This window comes from Heterodontus francisci, unplaced genomic scaffold (genome assembly GCF_036365525.1).
Source record: "Heterodontus francisci isolate sHetFra1 unplaced genomic scaffold, sHetFra1.hap1 HAP1_SCAFFOLD_330, whole genome shotgun sequence".
NCBI lineage: Eukaryota > Metazoa > Chordata > Chondrichthyes > Heterodontiformes > Heterodontidae > Heterodontus > Heterodontus francisci.
Genome location: NW_027141448.1, coordinates 495855 through 515386, shown reverse-complemented (window position 1 = coordinate 515386; position 19532 = coordinate 495855). Strand labels below are relative to the sequence as shown.

Sequence of the window (19532 nt, the reverse complement as noted above, 5' to 3'; positions counted from 1 at the left end):
CCCACAATCTCTCTGAAAAAGCTGCACCAACATCTCTCTACAATTGGTTTATTTCATTGGTTTTAATGCTCAGTAACTCTCTGGAACTTTCTCACTGTCTTTGTGTTTTCTGTTTCAATCTGGTATGGAGATTCTGGGAAGGTGAGTTTCACTGCCTGGGAGGATCTTTGTGGTTTTCCTGCAGAAACACAAAACAAAGTCTCTTTTCAGAGTCAGCCACCGCCTCATAGGGACAGCAGTGACATGGGAACGGGAGCTGGGGTGTGTTTTATGCCGGAAATATCAGTTAATGATTTATGTTGTGCTCTCGTTATAGTCCAATCTCTGAATTGAGCCTTTCCACCGCACCAGGGTTATGGGGAGAGTTTTCATCGTTTCTTTTCCAAACGTACAGACGATGTTATAAAGTTGCTGATTTACCCAGATGGTGGATTCTCCCCTCACAGTGAAAAGTAACATCACACCTTCACATCTGCCCATTGTTTTATAATTGAATAATTAGTCAAATGGAATTATTTGTGATGTTATTTCTCCCGAGACGGTGTTTCCGGCAGTGAAACTGATCAGTTTCAGCTCAGTCATTCAGGGACCTGGAATTCCTGCAGTTTGAGCCCGCTGTCACCCCAGCCCACTTCTGATTGGGCACCCTCTTCTCATAAAGTCAGCGACAGCACATGAGGAGGCCATTCGCCCCATCAAGTCCATGTCGGGTTTCCAATCTGTTCAGTCCCCGACTTGGTCCCCAAAGCCCTGCAGAATCCCTTTGGGTCAAAATGACTGTGGTAGGACTCGAACCTGTAATCTTCGGATAACATCATCGAATATACCGAAATCAGACGCCTTATCCATTAGGTCACACGGCCATTAGTTCTCAGGAATGATTCAATCAGAGAACCTCGAAGCACAAAATACAAAATATCATTGGTTGAACCTGTCAACCTGGCAGAATATTTGAATTTGTGAAAGCCGCCAATTTCACTTTGGAAAAGAAGTGATCGACTGGAAAAGTACATAAAAATCTATTTTCCCGTAGCGGTTTAAATAAACTTTTAAAACACAATTTTGCTTTTACCGACTCAAATTGCTGGTGCTATTTTATGAACAGCTTTATTTTGCCAATTTTTGTCAACTTCTCATCCGTAACTGACAGTAAAAGACTCCGTTCAGCAATCTTTCACACGACAAATAACTCAAACTCGGTGTGGAAGTAATAAATTACAGACTATTGGTAATTCCCCTTCACACAGGCTTCAGGGGGACAGAGAGAAGCCGCTGAAATAGTTGCTTCATCCTTTTAAAAGGTTCCCATTCTGTCCTGTTACTGACATGTTGGAATCAGATTTGTATTTAACAAGCTATTTCTGTGAAAACAAAATCCTCAACGGACCAGCTGGGAATCTGGGAATCACTGAAGTAAAATAAAAGACTTTTGATTGAGAAGACGGGACCTTCTCACCAGCAGCCGGGTTACATTCCCCTCACATCCTTACACAGTGAGCTGCTCTTTCCCTCGAGAAATAGACAGCAGCAGTTGGAAGTTCAGTAAAAGGATCGGTTCATTGAGACAAGTTTCTGACTGACAGGTGGTGCTGAATATTAATACAAGAAGGTCCTGGAATGGGAAACAAGTGTCCAGAGTGGGGTCTGAAATCAGGACAGGGAAATGGCCAGCACTGACACAGATCATTTCATTATTACATTGATATCTGACTGTCTATAAGGAGAAGCGAGTTAAACACATGATGGTGAAAGGAATGGAAGATGACGCTGGTTGTTCTCGATGAAGAGGGATAGACAGAGGTGTGGGTACAGCAGACTTCAGACAGTAATCAGCCCTTTCAGATACTGTGGGCGGATCTGAAAAGAGCCTTTGGGATAGGGAAAAAAACTCTTTGTTTAAAAACCCTGAAATAGCTACCTTATAATTGGTCAGGTTACTAATGTTTTAGTTAGTGTAATTTATGAATAATTACTAATTAGAAAGTGCTGTTTGGACAGAGTGTAAAGCTGTGAGTTGATGTGTGAGGGACTTCACTGACTAGGGGAAGGAGGTGCTCTTTGGTCTCTTCTCTTCTGCCTTTTCAGCCTCCATGATACAGGGGAAGAAGCTGATCGGTGAGTAACTGGTAAATTATTCCACTTATTACACGAGCAATAATGAGTTTGTAAAGCTAAGTAATGGCAGGGCAACTCGAAAAGTAAAAGTTCGAAATTGGGGGAAGGCAAATTTTACAAAACTGAGAGGTGATTTGGTGGATGTGGACTGGATACAACTACTTGAAGGAAACCCAAAGATGTTTTATCAGTCCATGAAGAGCGAGAGGATAACTAAGGAAAGGGTATGGCCTATCAGAGATGTACAAGGGAACTTCTGTGTGGATCCAGAAGATGTGGGCGGGGTTCTTAATGAGTTTTTTGTCTCTGCCTTCACAAAGGAGAGGGATGATGCAGACATTGTAGTAAAAGAAGAGGAGTGTGAAATATTAGATACGATAAGCATAATGAGAGTGGAAGTACGAGAGGGTCTGACATCCTTGAAAATGAATAAATCACCAGGGCCAGATGGTTTGCATCTGAGGTTGTTAAAGGAAGCCAAGGAATAAATAGTGGATGCGCTGAGGATCATCTTCAAATCCTCATTGGATATGGGGGAAGTGCCAGAGGATTGGAGGTCTGCGAACGTTGTACTATTATTTTAAAAGGATGTGGTAAGTCTGACCTCAGTGGTGGGTAAATTATTCGAATCAATTCTGAGGGACAGGATAAACTACCACTTGGAAAGGCATGGATTAATCAGGGATAGTCAGCATGGATTTGTTAAGGGAAGGTCATGTCTCACTAACTTGATTGAGTTTTTTGAGGAAGTAACAAGGAGCATTGATGAGGATAGTGCGGTGGATGTGGTTTACATGGATTTTAGTAAGGCATTTGATAAGGTCCCACATGGCAGTCTGGTCAATAAAATGAAAGCCCATGGGATACAGGGGAATGTGGCAGGTTGGATCCAAAATTGACTCAGTGGCAGGAAACAAAGGATAGTAGTCAACGGATGTTTTTGCACATGGAAAGCGGTTTTCAGTGGCGTTCCACAGGGTTCAATGTTGGGTCCCTTGCTGTTTGTGGTGTATATTGCCACACGGGCAGCACAGTGGCGCAGCGGTTAGCACCGCAGCCTCACAGCTCCAGCGACCCGGGTTCAATTCTGGGTACTGCCTGTGTGGGTTTCCTCTGGGTGCTCCAGTTTCCTCTCACATGCCAAAGACTTGCTGGTTGATAGGTTAATTGACCATTATAAATTGTCCCTGGGTAGGTGGTAGGGAAATATAGGGACAGGTGGGGATGTGGTAGGAATATGGAATTAGTGTAGGATTAGTATAACATGGATGGTTGATGGTCAGCACAAACTCGGTGGGCCGAAGGGCCTGTTTCAGTGCTGTATCTCTTTAAAAAAAAAATAATTATTTGGAATTAAATGTGGGAGCTATGATTGGGAAATTGGCTGTGTAATTGATGGTGAGGAGGATAGCTGTCGACTTATGAATGGATTAATTGAGTGGGCGGAAAAGTGGCAAATGGAATTCAATCTGGAGAAGTGTGAGGTAATGCATTTGGGGAGGGAAAACAAAGCAAGGGAATACACAATAAACGGGAAGATATTGAGATGGGTCGAAGAAGTGAGAGACTTTGGAGTGCATGCCCACAAGTCCCTGAAAGTGACAGGATAGGTTGATAGAGTGGTGAAGAAGGCATATGGAATGCTTTCCTTTCTTGGTTGACAAAAGCAGGGATGTAATGCGAGAACTGTTTAAAACGGTGGTTTGGCCACAGCTGGAGTATTGCGTACAGTTCTGGTCATCACATTCCAGAAAGGACATAATTGTTGTGTAGAGAGTACAGAGGAGATTTACAAGAATGATACTGTGGGTGGCTCTGAAAAGAACCTTTGGGTATTTGATAAAATCCTGGCAGATTGCCTTGGTTTTGGTGCCCGGAGCGCTGGTTTTCTTGGGCAGCAGAATGCCCTAGATATTAGGCAGCACCCAGCCCGGAGTGATGGTCACCCCTCCCAGCAGCTTGGTGAGCTCCTCGTCATTCTGGACAGCCAGCGGTAGGTGTCTGAGGATGTTGCGGGTCTTCTTGTTGTCCTGGGCTGCGTTACTGGCCAACTCGAGGATTTCAGCGGTCAGATACTCGAGCACAGCAGCCAGATAGACCGGGGCTCCGGCACCCACACGCTCAGCATAGTTGCCCTTTCTCAGGAGCCTGTGAACACGGCCCACCAGGAACTGCAGTCCAGCCGGGGAGGAGCGAGACTTGGCCTTGGACCGAGCTTTCCTGCCGGTCTTTCCTCTTCCAGACTTTTCTTTTCCAAAAATAGACTTGAGGACATTCCGTGCAGACCACTGCCTGATGGATTGGTGGTCAAAGGTGTTTTTCCACACAAACATTTCCACGAGCGCACAGTCCAACTGGATGGAGCGTTCCATGGCAATGTGACCAGATCCATCCTTCGCAACACCGGGTTCAGATAGAACCTCAGCACATAGTGACACTTGGTGTTTGCATACTGGGGCTCTACGCACAGCTTGATGCAGCCACATACTAAGACGGCCATCAGGTTGAGGGCGACGTTGAGTACATTTTTTCGCCTTTATCCAGAGGTTTGAACATCGTGTCCCTCTGGACCCTGTCCATTTTGCGTCTTCAGATAAAGCGGGAAATGACTCGGGTGATCGCCACAGCACAGGAGGGGGGTATGGGCCAGACCTGTGCCACTTACAGCAACAACGTGAGCACCTTGCACCTGATGACCAGGTTCTTACCCATAATAGAGAGAGATCGCTGCTCCCACTTGCTCAGTTTATGTTGTACCCTGGCTACTCGCTCCTCCCAGGTTTTGGTGCACGTCCCGGCCCTGACAAACCATATCCCCAGCACCTTCAGGTAGTCTGACCTGACAGTGAACGGGACAAAGGATCGGTCAGCCCAGTTTCCAAGGAACATGGCCTCGTTCTTGCCATTGTTAACATTGGCTCCCGAATCCAGTTCGAACTGGTCGCAGATGCTCATCAGTCTGTGAATGGACAGCGGATCCGATCAGAATACAGCAACATCATCCATGTACAGGGAGGTTTTGACCTGAGTGACTCCACTACCTGGGATTGTCACCTCTCTTCTGCCCGCATCCTTCCAAATAGACTCAGCAAAGGGTTCGATACAGCAAACACACAAGGCAGGGGAAAGAGGACAGCCCTGTCTGACTCCAGATTTGATTGGAAACATTCTGATTACCACCCAATTTTTTGGACTGTACTACTGATGTTTGTGTAGAGCAGTTTGATCCAATTGCAGATTCCCTCCCCAAACCCCATTTTGGAAAGCACATCCATCATGTATGTGTGCGATATCCTGTCAAAAGCCTTCTCCTGGTCCAGGCTGATGAGGCAGGTGTCCACCCTCCTGACCCGTACATCGGCGATCGTATCCCTGAGTAGCACGACACTATCAGAGATCTTCCTGCTGGGTACAGTACAGGTCTGGTCAGGGTGAATCACCAACACCAGAGAAGAGTTGACTCGACTGGCGATGACTTTGGACAGAACCTTGTAGTCTACATTAAGCAGTGAGATGGGCCGCCAATTTCTGATTTCTGCCCTCTCCCCTTCTGCTTGTAGATGAGGGTGATGATGCCTTTCCTCATGGATTCTGACATGCTGCCGGCCAGGAGCGTACTCTCGTACACTTCCAGCAGGTCTGGGCTGACCCAGTACCACAGGGCCGAATACAACTCAACTGGTAAGCCGTCGCTTCTGGGAGTTTTCTTCGTCTCAAAAGACTTGATGGCCTTTGTCAGCTTGTCCAGAGTTAGCGGTTTGTCCAGATTCTCCTGCATGCTGTCATCTAAGACCTCTGTGATGGATGACAGGAAGGACTGGGAGGACGTGCTGTCCATAGACTTCACGTCTTACAGCCCAGCATTCAAGGATTTGCTAATCCTTAGTATGTCGGACTGCGAAGTTGTGACCGAGCCATCTTCTTCCTTCAAGCTGCTGATCACAGAGCTCTCTCTGTGTACCTTTTGGAAGAAGAAACGCGAGCACGTCTCATCCTGCTCAATGGAGCAGACTCTGGACCGGAGGATGATCTTGGAGGCCTCCGTGGCAAAGAGCGAGGCCTGCTGGCTCTTCACCTCTTGGAAGTCCTCCTTGACCTCAACCCCCATCGACTGCAGCCAGAGCAGATTTTGCATTCTTTTCTGGAGTGCGGACATTTCCCTCTGTCTCTCTCACCCTCTGAACACCTTTGGAGATAAAGAACCTCTTGATGTTCTCCTTGATCACTTCCCATCAGTTCACCGGATACTCAAAGAGGGTCTCACTGTTCTCCAACTTTTTCAATCTCTTTTGAGTTCCTCAATGTTCTCTGGGGTTAGCAGTGTAGCATTGAGCTTCCATGTCCCCCTGCCAACCCGCTGGTCATCCTGTAAGTGACAGTCAACCAGTAAGAGGCAGTGGCCGGAGAAGAACACCGGCTTGACGTCGGTGGATCTGACCGTGAAAGCAGGGGACACATACAGGAAGTCAATCCTGGGACGGGCAGACCCGTCCGATCTTGACCAGGTGTATCTACGCTGCTCTCTGTCTGCAGGTTTGCTGAAGACATTGTGCAGTTTGGCATTTTATACTGTTTCCTTTAAGAATCTGGACGGAGCGTCCAGTTTTCTGTCGTCACTGCCAGATCGTCCAGCTGCATCAATGATGCAGTTGAAGTCACCTCCAAGCATGATCGGCCTGGATGTCGCCAGCAGCAGTGGGAGTTGCTGGAGGAAGGTCAGCCGCTCACTGTATTGGACCGGGGCATATACGTTGCTTAACTGGAGCGGAGCATTGTTGTACATTACATCTGCTACGAGAAGGCGACCGCCCACCAGCATCTTAACTTCAGAGATGGTTAAGTTGCCTTCCCGCAGCAGAATCCCCAGGCCGGAGGAACAGGAACCATTTCCTCTGGACCAGATCGATGACCCATGGGATCACCATCGTGACCATTGCCTGTAAGTGCTGCGGTGCAGGATTCCACACTCCTGACGAAACAGTACGCCAGCTTTGACCTTTGCGAAGTCATCCAAGGTTGAAACACATCACGTGGTGGATTTAACACAATGCATGTTAATCGAAGCAATCTTTATATCCACTATAAAGTTGGGTGTTGCTTACCACACCAGGTGTCCTTGCTAGTCCCGGTCCTTGAGTATGTTCCTGCATACCCATAGTGTACGCAAGCTGTTTCACATTCGTTGAGCCCAGAAACCCCTCATGGTTATTCATGAGTGTTTTGTTCCACTGGGGTGACATCGGCGGGTGGGGGGGCGGGTCTTGTAGGCAGCAAGGCTTGGGTTGTCCTCTATTGTTGGTGTCTTTCCCCTCGGTCCCTCCTCGAAGACATCACTGTTGCTGACTTCCCGGAGCTGGAGCTGGAGTGCGCAGGACACTTCGCTGCTCTCGGTCTCCCGGAGCTGGGGTGCACTGAGCATCTCCTTGGGTTCCATGCTTTTGGTTTGGGGTGCGCTGGGCGTGTCACAGCTTCCAGTGCCCCGGAGCTGGTGGGCTTTATCTTCCAGCTCCTTTGAGTTCTGCTGCTTCTTTTGGAGGTGCCATCGTTCCGGCCCTTCCTCGTCCAGTGAGGAGGAGCTGCTGTAGTCTGTCTCAGACGGTAGCCTCCTCTTGCCACTGGTTGGGTGTTGACCCGTTCTTTTTTTGGAGCTTTTTTCTTTGTGGTCTTCCTTTGTACCACCTGCCACTGACCTGTTTGTCCATCTGCTGCCTCCTCCTCCATTAATTCTGTCTGTGGAGGAGGAGTTTCCAGGCACGGAGTAGGTGTTGGGTCACTGGTTGCAGCTGCCTCCCCTTTCTTCTCTTTCTCAGATAGACTTTCATCGCTGTGGGGAGGATTGCTTGTTTCCCTCCCAGCACCAGACATGTTCACCGTTCCTTAACCCGGTCTTTCCTTGATCCTTGCTGCCTGAGCATAACTGAGGCAGCGTTTGGGCAGGTTTTGTAGAGGTGGCCTGCCCCACCTCACAGGTTGCAGTACTTACAATGATTACAGTCCTTGGTCTGATGGCCTTCCTTCTTGCAGTTCTTGCAGACGACTGTGCTGCAGTTAGCTGCCACGTGACCAGATTTGCCGCAGGTACGACAAACTCTGGGCTGCTCCGCGTAGACCATGAAGCCTCGACTTCCCCCGAAAGCGAAGTTGGAGGGAGGATGGATGATGGCTCCGTTGGCATCGACCTTCAAGGTCACCTTGACCTGCCGCTAGCTGGTCCAAATCCAAATGGGTCCTTGACATCAGTGCTGCCGCCGGCCACCTCAACATACCTGGTGAGGAAGGTGAGTACATCCACGACAGGAACATGGGGGTTGTAGAGGTGGCTTCTCACCACCCGGTCACGTTGCGATGGCAGTGTGAAGAGTGGCTCCACTGTGAGGATTGACAGCGGCGCCTGGTTTCCCTTCTCCTTGAACACCTTCAGGAACTTGATGCATCCGCCACGTTCTTGGACGTCACGTCAAAATATCCACAGCTGGGGAAGTCCTGCAGGCAGAAGATGTTCGCAGCTTGGAATCCACAGCAATCAATAAGGATTTTCTTAATGAAGAAGGTACGATCAACCGGTGCATCTCCATCATTATCCTTCACTACCACCCGAACGGTGTTACACACTCCCTGGCCTGAAGTTACAGAATTGGTTACAGCCATTTTACTCAAAAACTTACCTGAGACAGGATCATGGTCTCTCCCCTGCTCCTCTTCCAGACATTTCCACAATCTCACAAATACTTTCACAAAGAGTGAGGAATTCCTCCCGCACTTCCCTGCTTTACCTTCTGGAGGAATGCAGTCCGGCTACTTCTGATTGGTTACTGTCTGCTGAATCTCATTGGCTGGTTCATGTCACCAATCAGGTAGCTGCTATTTCGCCGATCATCAAAGGGCAATGAGAAAATGGGGCGGAGATTGACAGTGGCAAATTGTCAGAGCTGAAATCCATCCACAAATTTGAAAAGCCCGCAAAAATATTTGTGAAACAAGGAACAGCTGAAATATAATAAATAATATCGTCTAAAGAGTAAAATGTATTTCACTCTCTCCTTATATTGTGTTTCTCCTCATTGTCCGTCACAGATACCAGACTGACTTTCCTTCCGGGGGCGGAGCGGTGAGGAGTGGACCTGTGGGGAGAACGCCGAGAGCAGAACCAATAAATTGAGCCCAAGGATCGCGGCCCAGTCACTCACCTTCCGGGAGAGGACTGGACCTGTGGGGAGAACACCGAGAGTGGAGCCGATAAATTGAGCCCGAGGATCGTGGTCCAGTCACTCACCTTCCGGGAGTGGAGCGGACCTGTGGGGAGAACACCGAGAGTGGAGCCGATAAATTGAGCCTGAGGATCGCGGCCTAGTCACTCACCTTCCAGGTGAGAAGCGGAGAGCAGTCCAGGCACGCCGGAGTTTGAAAACAAAGGAGCTGTGATGTCACAGGAAGGCTGCAAGGTGATTGGTTGGTGAGTATCTGCTGTTTGGGAGTTACTCTAAATAGCTGGGTAAGTAACTAAAAGTAAAGGGAAAGGTCTACAGTTTTTTCAATAAAGGAGGTCGTGTTTTTTGGGGGAGAATCAAGGTCCCTAGTGTAAATAATTTAATTTTTGGGTAATTTAAGGGGATAAATTAAGGGTAAGTTATGGCAGGGCAGCTCAGCAATGTGGAGTGATCCTCCTGTGCAACGTGGGAAGTCAGGGACACTTCAAGTATCCAGGACGAACACGTGTGCAGGAAGTGTCTCCAGCTGCAGCTACTCGAAATCCACGTTTCAGATCTGGAGCGGCGGCTGGAGATACTGTGGAGCATCCGCGAGGCTGAGATCATCATGGATAGCACGTATAGGGAGGTGGTCACATCGCAGGTAAAGACTGCTCAGGTAGAAAGGGAATGGGTCACCACCAGGCAGAGTAGAAGAACTAGGCAGGTAGTGAAGGAGTCCCCTTGATCCATCTCCCTTTCTAACAGATTTTCCACTTTGAATACTATTGGGGGAGATAGCTTCTCAGGGGAATGCAGCAAGAACCATGTCTGTGGCACCACAGGTGGATCAGCTGCACAGGAGGGGAGGAAAAGGAGTAGAAGAGCTATAGTGATAGGGCATTCTATCGGAAGAGGTACAGATAGGCATTTCTGTGGCTGCAAACGTGACTCCAGGATGGTATGTTGCCTCCCTGGTGCATGGGTCAAGGATGTCACAGAGTGGCTGCAGGACAAGTGGGAGGGTGAACAGTCAGAGGTCCTGGTACACATTGGCACCAATGACATAGGTAGAAAGAGGGATGAGGTCCTGCAACCAGAATTTAGGGAGCTAGATAGCAGATTAAAAAGCAGGACCTCAATGGTTGCAATCTCTGGATTACTCCCAATGCCACATGCTAATGAGTATAGGAATAAGAGGGTAGAGCAGATGAATGCATGGCTGAGGATATGGTGCGGGAGGGAGGGCCTTAGTTTCCTCGACCACTGGGTCTGTTTCTGGCAAAGGTGGGAACTATACAAGTTGGACGGGTTGCACCTGAACTGGAACGGGACCAACATACTTGCTGGGAGGTTTGCTAGTGCTGTTTTGGGGGGTAGGGGGGGTTTAAACTAATTTGGCAGGGGGGGTCGGATACAGAGTGGAGGTACAGTAGGGGGTTAAACACAGTCAAATTTAAAAGAGAAACTGAGTCAGTCTGGAAGGCAGAGCAAATATAGACCTGTTACGGCACAAGTGAAAAATGCAAGGCTGGATTGCATCTATTTTAATGCAAGGAGTCTTACTAATAAGGCAGATGAATTGAGGGCGATGGGATTATGATCTTATTCCTATCACAGAGACATGGTTGAGGGAGGGGCTGGACTGGCAGCTCAGTATTCCAGGGTACAGAATCTACAGGCAAGACAGGTGACGGGGTAAAAGAGGAGGTGGCATTGCACTGTTGATCAAGGAGTCAATTACTGCAGTAAGGAAGGATGATATCTTAGAAATTCCTCAAATGAGGCCATATGGGTAGACCTTAAAAACAAAAAGGGGACAATCACTTGGCTGGGAGTGTACTACAGGCCTCTAAACAGACAGGAAGAGATAGAGGAGAAAATATGTCGGCAAATCTCAGAGAGGTGTAAGAATCTTCTTCTTCTTTGGCCTCCTTGTCTCGAGAGACAATGGGTAAGCACCTGGAGGTGGTCAGTGGTTTGTGAAGCAGCACCTGGAGTGGCTATGAAGGCCAATTCTAGAGTGATAGACTCTTCCACAGGTGCTGCAGATAAAATTGGTTGTCAGGGCTGTTACACAGTTGGCTCTCCCCTTGCGCTTCTGTCTTTTTTCCTGCAAACTGCGAAGTCTCTTCGACTCGCCACATTTTAGCCCCACCTTTTTGGCTGCCCGCCAGCTCTGGCGATCACTGGCAACTGACTCCCACGACTTGTGATCAATGTCGCAGGACTTCATATCGCGTTTGCAGACATCTTTTAAGCGGAGACATGGACGGCTGGTGGGTCTGATACCAGTGATGAGCTCGCTGTGCAATGTGTCCTTGGGGATCCTGCCATCTTCCATGTGGCTCACATGGCCAAGCCATCTCAAGTGCCACTGGCTCACTAGGGTGTATATGCTGGGGATGTGTTGGAGATACGGTCCTGCCACCTGATGCCAAGGATTCTCCGGAGGCTGCGAAGATGGAATGAATTGAGACGTCGCTCTTGGCTGACATACGTTGTCCAGGCCTCGCAGCCGTAGAGCAAGGTACTGAGGACACAGGCTTGATACATTCGGATTTTGTGTTCCGTGTCAGTGCGCCATTTTCCCACACTCTCTTGGCCAGTCTGGACATAGCAGTGGAAGCCTTTCCCATGCACTTGTTGATTTCTGCATCGAGAGACAGGTTACTGGTGATAGTTGAGCCTAGGTAGGTGAACTCTTGAACCACTTCCAGAGCGTGGTCGCCGATATTGATGGATGGAGCATTTCTGATGTCCTGTCCCATGATGTTCTTTTTCGTGAGGCTGATGGTTGGGCCATATTCGTTGCAGGCAGCCGCAAACCTGTCGATGAGACTCTGCAGCCACTCTTCAGTGTGAGATATTAATGCAGCATCGTCAGCAAAGAGGAGTTCCCTGATGAGGACTTTCCGTACTTTGGTCTTCGCTCTTAGACGGGCAACCTGCCACCTGATCTTGTGTGGAGGAAAATTCCTTCTTCTGAAGGGTTGAACGCATGTGAGAGCAGCAGGGAGAAGAAGATCCCAAACAATGTAGGTGCGAGAACACAGCCCTGTTTCATGCCACTCAGGATAGGAAAGGGGTCTGATGAGGTGCCGTTATGCTAAATTGTGCCTTTCATATTGTCATGGAATGAGGTGATGATACTTAGTAGCTTTGGTGGACATCCAATCTTTTCTAGTAGTCTGAAGAGATCACGTCTGCTGACGAGGTCAAAGGCTTTGGTGAGATCTATGAAAGCAACGTTGAGGGGCATCTATTGTTCACTGCATTTCTCCTGTAGCTGGTAAAGGGAGAACAGCATGTCAATGTTGGATCTCTCTGCTCGAAAGCTACACTGCGCCTCAGGGTAGACACGCTCAGCCAGCTTCTGGAGCCCGTTTAAAGCGACTCGAGTGAAGACTTTCCCCACTATCCTGAACAGGAAGATTCCACGGTAATTGTTGCAGTCACCACGGTCACCCTTGTTCTTATAGAGGGTGATGATATTGCCATCGCGCATGTCCTGTGGTACTGCTCCCTCTTCCCAGCACCGGCAACGCTGTTCGTAGAGTGCTGGAAGTATAGCAGGCTTGGTACTCTTGATTATTTCAGGGTAATGCTGTGCTTCCCAGGTGCTTTTCTGCTGGCTAGAGAATGAATGGCATCACTGAGTTCCGATTTTGTTGGCTGTACGTCCAGCTCATCCATGACTGGCAGAGACTGGGCTGCATTGAGGGCGGTCTCAGTGACAACATTTTCCCTGCAGTACAGTTCTAGGTAGTGCTCCACCCAGCAGTCCATTTACTTCCGTTGGTCAGTGATTGTGTCCCCTGATTTAGATTTGAGGGGGGCGATCTTCTTGATGTTTGGCCCAAAAGCTCTCTTCATGCCATCATACATTCCTCGGATGTTTCCGGTGTCAGAGGCCAGCTGAATATGACTGTATAGGTGTTGCCAGTAGTCATTTGCACAGTGCCTGGCTGTTCTTTGTGCAGCGCCTCTGGCTGCTTTAAGAGCTACGGATGTTAACTCACTGGTGGCTTTCTTGTAGTTCAACAGTGCAATTCGCTTAGCGGCTATGACAGGTTCCAGCTCTTCAAAGTTTGATTGAAACCAGTCTGCATTCTGCTTCACACGTTTGCCATAGGTGATCATAGCTGAGTCATAGATGGCTTCTCTGATGTGGGCCCACTTGGTCTCTGCATCCCCTGTCGGAGTGTTTTGATGGACTTTGTCAAGTGAATTTGGAAACTTACGTAACAGCTGTGGATAGGAAATTCTGCTAGTGTTGATGCGCGGGCGGCCCTTCCGCTGGGAGTGATGCAGCTTCTTTGGTTTGAGTCTAACCTTGCTGCATACCACACACTGCACACCACACACATCCTTGTCCACTCAACACAGTATTGGACTGGCAGGAAAATAAGCTTGTCTGCAGCTTGCTGTGAAATGGCATGAGACTGCCATCTCTTGGTGTGAAATAGAACTGCAAGAGGGAAATTGATTGATAATAAAAAGCTCGGTGGGAATGTCAGCTGTGAGGGGGATACAGAGGGCCGGATTTTATTTGGTTCACTCCCCCCGAGATTCCGGCCCTGCTCCAATTCTGGTCTTTTGAGCATCGCTGATTTTTATCGCTCCACGGCTGGCAGCTGTGCCATCAGCTGTCCAGGCCCGAAGCCTGAGATTTCCCTCCCTGAACTCTCCGCCTCTCGACCTCTCTTCCCTCCTTTAAAACACTCATGGAAGCCTACTTCTGTGACCATGCTTTTGGCCATCTGCTCTAATACGGTCTTGTGTGGCTTGGGCTCCAATTTTGCTTTCCGACACTCCTGTGAAGTGCCATGGGACGCTGTATTACGTTAAAGGTGCTCTATAAATTTACACACAAGTTGTTGTTGTTTTTGGTCTGGAATGTATTGCCTGAGAGAATGGTGGAAGGAGACTCAATCGTAAGGTTGAAAAGGGAATTTCGATAAATAGTTGAAAGGAAATGAAAGAGCTGCCACAGGCACGATGGGCCGCCCTGGTTGTAGATGCCGTCGTCATCCTTCCTTCTACGTGAGATGATGGACGTGCAGCAAATCCATTGGTGATGGGATAGTTTCCCATGGTGCACTTTGTCCGATAGCTGAAGAGGTCAATATGTGAGAGGCAGGTTCTTCCACAAGTGACACATATGAGGTGGGATTATCAGGTGTCGCTGTTTTCCATGTTGGCACCTGCTGTCAAGCTGCTATAGTCACTGATTATCATGGTGACGCACACACCAGTCCAGGGGTAATATCACCATTTCCCTCTGTTGTTGGCCAGTGTCTCCCATGTGTGAAAATCGATGTTTCGGGCCTTCATGTCCTGCTTGCAGGCATCCTTGAAGTGGGGCTTTGGGCATCCAACTGGTCTTCTGTCTCCGGCGACCTCCCCATACAGAATACCCTTGGGAATGTGTCATCTTCCATCCTGCGAACGTGCCTGAGCCAGCAAAGTCACCTCTGCTTGACGAGTGTGAGCATACTCGGGAGATTTGCTTTTGAAAGCATTGTTACATTTGTGATTTTGTCCAGTGTTTATTTTCGCAGTGTCTCACTGTCTTTTGCACAATTGCCTTGGCTAATTTCAAGTCATATAATGTTCTGGCTGCTGGTTTCATGTTGTGCATCAGGTCGGTTCTGCTTTTTGTTTCAATAACAGATGTCATCTCTGCTGAGTAGGTGGGGAAGAGACAGTTGCCCACCTCCTTCTGGAATGTGTCTTTGCAAAGCAGGTGTGGAAAGAGATGCAGTGGTTTTTGTCGAGGTTCATCCCAAGCAGCTCTGTAACACAGGAGTCTGTGCTCTACGGGCTGTTCCCAGGGATGCACACCGAGATAAACATCAACTGCTGCTGGAGGACCATCAATTTGGTGATAGACAATCTTTGGTCTGCCCTAAACATGCTGGTCTTCCAGCGCAAAAAGTTGTCCACGACCGAGTGTTGCAGACTGGCACATTCCAAGGTCCAGGACTACGTGCTGAGGGACACACTAAAGCTTGGGGTAGCCACTGCAAAGGCTCAATGGGGAAAGACCACTGTGTGAGGTCCCACCGCCATAGTGAACTGGGCAGCTGGACTCATTGGAAACCCCTCGTGCTGTATACACCAGATATGGGTTTGCTGTAAAATGTCCATGTCAGGTAAAATGGAGTGGAAGGGTTGTAAGTCAACTCACTCCTGTATTGAAGAAAACTGATTTCCTTTGCACTTTTTGGAATGTCAACTTGGTGCTGTTTTGAACTGTTGTATGATGCATTTTTTACAGATTTATATGAATAAAGCATATTTTTAGGAATAAAAACCTGAGGATTCATATGCATAGTTCTTTGAAGGTGGCAGGACACATTGAGAAAGTAGTTAGCAAAGCATATGGGATCTTGGGCTTCATAAATAGAGGTACTGAGTACAAAAGTAGGGAAGTTATGCTGAACCTGTATAAATTTCTAGTTGGGCCACAACCAGAGAATTTCATCCTGTTCTAGTCAACACACTTTTGGAGGGATGTGAGTGTCCTTGAGAGGGTGGAGGAGATTTAACAGAATGGTTCCAGACATGAGGGATTTTAACTGTAAGGTAAAGTTGGAGAAGCTGGGGTTGTTCTCCCTGCAGCAAAGGAGATTGAGGGGAGATTTGATAGACATGTACAAGATTATAATAAATATGACAGGTTTAGATAACTTACAGGGCGATGGGGATAGAGCGGGGGAATGGGACTGAATGGTTTGATTTACATGGGCTTGATGGGCAAAATGACTTCCTGTACTGTAGTGACTCCAGGAATCAATGACGCTCTCTCCTTCTCTCTCTCTCTCTCTCTGTCTATCGCTTTACCTCTCTCTGCCTCTCTCTCTCTATCTGTCTTTAGCTGGTCCTCTAACTTTCTATCGCACTCTCTCTCTCTCTTTTTTCACACTCTCTCTCTCCATTACACACATATTTGTCAATCAAATGTCAAAGAAGGAAGCGTAATGAAGGAATGTCTGCGCCCTTGAAAATGTTTCCAGCAAAATAGTTAAATGTTTAAAGTTTCTGTTGGGAGTTTGACCTGAGATGGTGAGACACAAGGATGTGAGGTTATTAAAGTCTTCACCAAATGTAATAGGGAATAATTTTCTTCACTGGTGAACCCAAAGGAACAAATATGGCACAAGAATGAGAAAAGTCAGAGGATTGAAAAATGGTTCTTCACATATACAAGTCAGCAGACCCACAGAAATACAGCAGGTTGAGAGTTCAGATCCAGTGATAGACTTGACAAATGTCGAGCTCGTGCTTTTTTCTTTATAAACCTGACATCTGTCCACTTGGCTATTGCACCTCGTCTCGATGTATCTGATAGTACTGATACTATTTGTATTCCACAGTTGCTTTGAAATCACAGGCAATATAAATGGATTGGGAATGTCAATGGTCAGGAACCATTAATGGATTGGGAAAGTCAATGGACTGGAAAATATCAGTGGATTGGGAAATTCTATAGACTGAGTTATATCAATGGATTGGGACAGTTCAGTACATTGTGAAACATCAATGGATTAGGAAACAGGAATTAAAGGGACAGATGGAGTTCAACCTGGAAAAGTGTGAAGTGATTCATTTGGGAAGGTCGAATTTGAATGCAGAATACAGGCTTAAAGACAGGATGCTTGGTGGTGTGGAGGAACAGAGGGATCTTGGGGTCCATGTCCATAGATCGCTCAAAGTTGCCACCCAAGTTGATAGGGTTGTTAAGAAGGCGTATGGTGTGTTGGCTTTCATTAACAGGGGGATTGAGTTTAAGAGCCGCAAGGTTATGCTGCAGCTCTATCAAGCCCTGGTTAGACCACACTTGGAATACTGTGTTCAGTTCTGGTCGCCTCATTATAGGAAGGATGTGGAAGCTTTAGAGAGGGTGCAGAGGAGATTTACCAGGATGCTGCCTGGACTGGAGGGTATGTTTTACGAAGAAAGGTTGAGGGTGCTAGGGCTTTTCTCATTGGAACGAAGAAGGATGAGAGGTGACTTGATAGAGGGGTACAAGATGATGAGAGGCATAGATAGAGTGGATAGCCAGAGACATTTTCCCAGGGCAGAAAGGGCTATCACCAGGGGGCATAATTTTAAGGTGATGGAGGAAGGTTTCGGGGAGATGTCAGAGGTAGGCTCTTTACACAGAGAGTGGTGGGTGCGTGGAATGCACTGCCAGCGGTGGTAGTAGAAGCAGATACATTAGGGACATTTAAGCGACTCTTGGATAGGTACATGGATGATAGTAGAATGAAGGGTATGTAGGTAGTTTGATCTTCGAGTAGGTTAAAGGTTCGGCACAACATCATGGGCCGATGGGCCTGTTCTGTGCTGTACTGTTCTATGTTCTATGTTCCAGATGAAAGGATTGCATTAATTAATGGATTAGAATGTGGAGAGGCAGGAGAAAATGATGCCATTTTAGGGGGCCGGGGGTTAGTAGAAACAGACCAGGGCTATTTTACTCTCTATCTCATTCCTTTCTTCTATCTGGCTCATTATCACATCCTCTCTCTCTCAGAGCGGGTGGAATCACTGGAACCCACACTTGTTGCTCAGGTTGTTTGGTTCCGGGAAAATACAAGGTCCACATCAGATTGACAGGAAAGATAAATGTGATTCAGAGCCAATCATATTCCTTTTGGTGATGTGTGCTCAGCCTTGTTATATCAGCAAAGGCAGCAGGAAATGCAAATCCTGAAGAGTTTTGATAGAGTGAAGAAGGAGAAAGTGTTGCCAGTGACAGAAGGGTCAGTAACCAGAGGAAACACATTTAAAGTAATTGACAAAAGAATTAGAGTTGTGATGAGGAGATTGTTTTTTCAGCAGTGTGTTGCTCTGGTCTGGAATGCAATCCTGAAAGGTCAGTGGAAGCAGATTCAATGTTAACTCTGAATGGAATTGGATACATACCTGACATGGAAAATATAACAGGGCAATGGGGGAAAGGACAGGAGTGTGGGATGTGGGATTAATAGAATAGCTCTGTTAAGTATCAAGCAAATGCACAGTAATAAGGTTCAGTGCTTGGACCTCAGTTATTTTCACTCTATCAATGGCAGAGAAGGCTCGAGGGACCATGTGGCTGCTCCTCATGTTCTTCCCAGTGTCCAGGATAAAGTGTAACATCACACTGATTTCCAGATGGCCAAAACAAATGCAACGGACATCTTTTCTGGAAACATCACATTTAGAGTGAGAAACTAATCATAAGGCACGGACGGGGATTAAACCCGTGATCTTCAGTTTACGAGACTGACGCCTTACCACTTGGCCACCATGCCTTTTGTTAATGGACATCTGAGGCTCCAGAGGAGGATTTGTGATTCTTTTTCAGTTTGGTTGAAACAGCATCGAGAAACATGCACAGAAATAAAGAGGGATTGTGGAATGGGAAACAGATCAGCCTCATTTACATCATCAGCATCATGAAATCTTCATTCAGACGTTCCATTCTCATCCTCAGCTTTTCTCACATCTGTACAATAATATAAGAGTGGACATTGGGTTGTCACTGGGCAGATTATATAAATAGACTATGTGCATCATCACAGGAAGTGATGTAATATAATCTGTACGGCATCTCATGGAGAGTTGTAGATGAAACTTTCAATGCAAGATGTGTGGAGTAAACTCAGGTTATTTTAACCGTCAGATTCTTATAAATTGTGTACTAAGCCTTGACAGATATCAGAATATTATATGGGGGCCACAGTAAACCAAAGCAATGATGGAGAAATCTTTGCCTGTACCTTTGAAAAGGTCACTGGACTGAACCAAGCCGAGGAGTAGCCGAGATGGTTCCAGAAGTTTGCAAAGTATCGTACTGCATCGGGTCTCGTGCAGAAGCCAGACATGGAGCAGGTCAGTACACTATTGTCTGCCATGGAGGGAGTGTGTAGGCTACGTGTGAAGAAGTTATTAAGGCACTCAAGACCTATTTTAATTGAGGAAAAAAATGTCATCGTGGAGCCAAAGTTAAAACGCTGCATTTGCTGACAATGCAACCACCAGTTGACGCTGTACTAGCACATGCGCAAATGCAGCCTCTTCCACTGAAACGTCACTGTCTGTGACATTCAGGCAGCTGCCAGGATTAAAGATGGAGCTACTCAATTTATCACAGAAAACAACTTAGACCCAAAAATCCCCTCAAAGGTTGCCATCGCCGCCTCCGTCCCAACCCCAATAGTCCCCCGCTACCTC

The 19532-nt window shown here is 47.4% G+C and overlaps 1 non-coding gene across 1 annotated transcript; it reads right to left on the bottom strand.

Moving 5' to 3' along the window:
• Positions 1-18538: 18538 nt before the first annotated feature.
• trnat-cgu (transfer RNA threonine (anticodon CGU)) lies at positions 18539-18610 on the bottom strand. Its single transcript has one exon. It is a non-coding gene; the product is annotated as a tRNA-Thr (tRNA).
• Between the last annotated feature and the right edge of the window lie 922 nt (positions 18611-19532).